At 38.0% G+C, this 3,874-nt stretch overlaps 1 long non-coding RNA gene across 1 annotated transcript in view; it reads left to right on the plus strand.

Moving 5' to 3' along the window:
- Positions 1-3,874, plus strand: part of LOC107684189 (uncharacterized) — a 19,035-nt gene that overhangs the window by 2,219 nt on the left and 12,942 nt on the right. The window contains exon 2 of the long non-coding RNA XR_001633826.1: positions 2,067-2,072. This is a non-coding gene — a long non-coding RNA (uncharacterized LOC107684189). The remainder of the gene's footprint in view (positions 1-2,066; positions 2,073-3,874) is intronic.

A 3,874-nucleotide genomic window follows, 5' to 3' on the forward strand; every position in this document is an offset into this window, starting at 1 on the left:
TATACTTGATAATGTCAGATCGCACATCATTACAACACTTACCGTATTATCGCAGATGATGCTGTATTGCACGCCCCAGACTCGACTTGAGTGGAAAAGGAATCATCCGCGGTTGTGCGCGCAGCCGTGCACTTGTTTGCACATGAGCAAAGGTGTTTTTTAGGAGTCTAACTTGCAAACGGCAGACCACTGATTCGTCAAACCTGCTTTCCTGCAGTCCGTGTTCTTCTGACTTCTGACTATTTTGTAGTAAGTAACGTATATGCTTCGGGGAAATGTATCGGAGTAAAAGTATACATTTTGATTAGGAAATGTAGTGGAGTAAAAGTAAAAGTTGTCTGAAATATAAAAACTCAAGTAAAGTACAGATATTCCCAAAAATACTTAAGTACTGTAACGAAGTATTATTACTTCTTTACAATACACCACTGCTCCTGTTTCACGAAACTTGCATCAAAATGCTCTGAATAGCACGTGCAGTGCTGTACCAGGTGAGTAACCAAGCAAGTTTACTTTGTGAGAAAAGCCATACATATTGAGCTGTTTTTTTATGCAAACGTTCATAAATTGTGTAGTTATAAAAGTGTTTTTGAGGTCATAACACTGTTTTGTGTAAGGCCCTAAAATAAGTATTTATTAATCAATAATCTGCACCCGTTACCGTAAACTGTTGTCCAAAAAAAAAAAAAACCCAGAGTTTGAGAATGAGATGTACAGGTAAATTTTTAGAGTTTTTCAAAAATGTAGGTAGAGGGATGTTTTTTCCAATGAGCCTACTGACATTAATGTCATTTCTGAATTCAGACACATCTGTTTATTAAATACATACACCATAACCTTTCCTAGGTTATAGTGAAATATTTTCTTCTCTTTGTAGAGAGGACGGATGGCACAGATGGTTGGATTCTGATGCACATTTTCTTCATAGTTCCTTTACAAAAGAGAGAAGCCTTTTTCTCGGCTAATATTTAGCTCCTTCAAATGCTAATGACTTGGTTCCCTTCTCCAAGGTTAGCATAACAATTATGGGAATGCTTTAGATGTAGGACATTTGTTTATGAGTTGAAAGGGATGTGTAGAAGCATTGAGCAGAGGGGTCCGAGCTATTCACGTCCACCCTCTGAACCTCGAGTCAATTTCAAGGTACAAAGCTGCACAGTTATTACAATTAGCAAGCTAATTTTCATGTGGTGCTATTTGCACTAAAATATGGGGCAAATGAAGGATGAAAGTATCAGGCATATTAGATTTTAATTAGATTTGATTAGTTTTATGCAATCATGCCTCATTTATAAAAAATGTTGTATGTCATAAATCAGTGACAATATTATTATTAATTTATTATTATTAATTTATTTATTATTTATTAATACAATATATTTATTTCAGTGACAATAACCAAAGAAATATAACAAACAATTCCAGCAAGTACAGACTGCACTGAACATGCAAACAAGTTATGTAAGAAAAAACACCACGTTTTTTGAAGTTATAAAATATATTTAGAGAATATACACTTCATCATTTGTGATAATAAATGTAATATTATTGAATTTCACCCTCTAGAAAGTTCTACATTTCATTTAAATCCTGAAAGGCAAAATCATGTTAATGTTCTAATTTCATGGACTAGATCAAAGTTGCCTGTAAAAAAAAGAGACATTAAATTGAATGTGGGCCCAACAGTTTCACCTCATTAACCAAAGTTATGAAATATTACAGATAGCCAATACAACATCAAACACACCAAATGGGATATGACTACACAAGCCATCTCATACTGAGCCAGTAAGATTAATAAATCTCTTCCTCCTCTCAATTTTTCTTCTTCTTAACTGAATATAGGTAAATGGAAATAAGTGCACAAAAAAGATGACAGAGAAGAAAATCGATCGATCTATCTATCTATCTATCTATCTATCTATCTATCTATCTATCTATCTATCTATCTACCTACCTACCTACCTACCTACCTATATCTATCAGACTTCAGTTATGTTTATTTTCAGTATCAGCGTTTTTGATTGTTGAGATCTCTTCTAAAACTCTAGAGGAGACAAAATCAGTGGGGTGTTTTTCTCAAGAGAAAAATCTGAGAAGCAGGTGACAGAGCCAAAAGTCTAAATTTTCATTTAAAATTACCATAAAATTTAATGTCATTGCTGTCCAGGAGAAACAATTGAGATATTAAAGAAACTCATTTGTGGCTTTTCTTCCTACAGGGGGGATCATCACATTTGATGTGTAGCTATAAATACCTCCTATTCCTAAAAAATAAATAAATAAAGCAGTCCCAAAAATTCCCAGTGTGCCTCGCTCAAAAATATACCACTATTCCTCCAAGGCTTTTCCATGCATTATTCACCTGTTCTGTTGCCAAGAGAGCGCTCAGGGGAATCGTTGAGACCTCATTGCAATATTTATGTGGATCTCTGTATTGCTTTACTTCCAACCTTATTAAACGCCATAATTTTCTCAGGAGGGTCTTCCACACCAGAGCTTCTCTGTCAAAAATATTCATAAATATGCCTAATAAACAAATTAGCATATTCATAGTAAGTGCTTATGACAGTCACTCTGGGTTTATACCATACACAAATGGAGTTTTTAGGTTTCTTTGAATTTTATGGGCTCTAAAATTATTAATCATAATACAGTAGTTGTATTTTATTAAATAGCCCTGTTTTGCAATTTAAGTGCATTTTAAAGCATATATATTTAAGGAGCACTATAGTTTGTTTACATTTAATCTTTGCAAGTTAAAGCTTTTTAAACTGAGGCAAATGGTTGTGTTTTAAACTAAATGCATGAATGAGTTTGTCAGACGAATGAAGAGACTGAAGTGTAATTTGATTCGATGTGTTCATGCGATTACAAAAAGCAAATATGAATCAAGCTAAATCAAACTCCTTGCACCCTTACAAAGTGCTTGAAGGTCAGCCAGACGTATTCTGCAGTTCCACACCTTGCAGCAGAGTCAGAGGTTGTTTTGCTGAGAGATAGCGGAGCATATGGCACTGTGGCATTAGTTAAAATTTGCATTGTTCATCACCCAGAGCATTCTTGAAGCTGTGGTCACAGACAGTGGCTTCTGCAGTTTCTATACATAAGTGAAGGTCCGCTATCTCAGGCTTATCAACGCACATCTGTTTCAGTTCTTGTCCTCTGTAGAAACAGAGAGATCACAGAGTGGAGAAATGGCATCGCACTGTTCTTGTCATCATTTGCTGAATGTCAAGCATTAGATGACCATCTGTGCAATCCAGGAGGTATGATGAGGCAGGTGAAACAATCTCTCTGTGTGCGCACATACGTAGCTATGTTACGCCGGCGAATTGGGATCTCGCTTAGAGAGACCAATCCACTTCGAGTGTAAACTAAACGAGCCAATGCACATTGACATGCGATGATTGCATCTAGCTGCCGCTGATCACAGATTTAGCATAAAAAGGCAGTTGGTGCAACGCATACCAGCTTTTCGCTTTGGAGCCGAGCGAAAACATCGTTCTGCTCCTACCAAACTGCTTCGTGTGTGACGAGTCTAGCGTGCTCTCGGGAGCTTTTTGTGTTGGCGGACGGCGCTTCAGCGGTGGTCGTTCCTGTGTCGAGTGGGTTGCGCACTTCAGGCTGCACTACCCCCTGTCGTGCTGCAAACGACTGTGCGTCTCAGCACGTAAAAGAGCATTTCTCTAAAGAAGCCAATTTCTCTAAAAGAGTACAATAAGCGGTTTTCTCTATCTCTGGGTCCCAGGAGGGCACGGAGAGTCGTGGACGGCCCAGCACCGGACCTCACTCATCCTCCTCCTTCGCCAGCCGGCAGCAGCGGGCGGTTCGAGAGCGTCAACAAAGGCCCTACTCACGCACCCTCTGCCAA

The sequence above is a fragment of the Sinocyclocheilus anshuiensis genome, unplaced genomic scaffold, assembly GCF_001515605.1.
Source record: "Sinocyclocheilus anshuiensis isolate Anshui unplaced genomic scaffold, SAMN03320099.WGS_v1.1 scaffold1893, whole genome shotgun sequence".
Lineage (NCBI taxonomy): Eukaryota > Metazoa > Chordata > Actinopteri > Cypriniformes > Cyprinidae > Sinocyclocheilus > Sinocyclocheilus anshuiensis.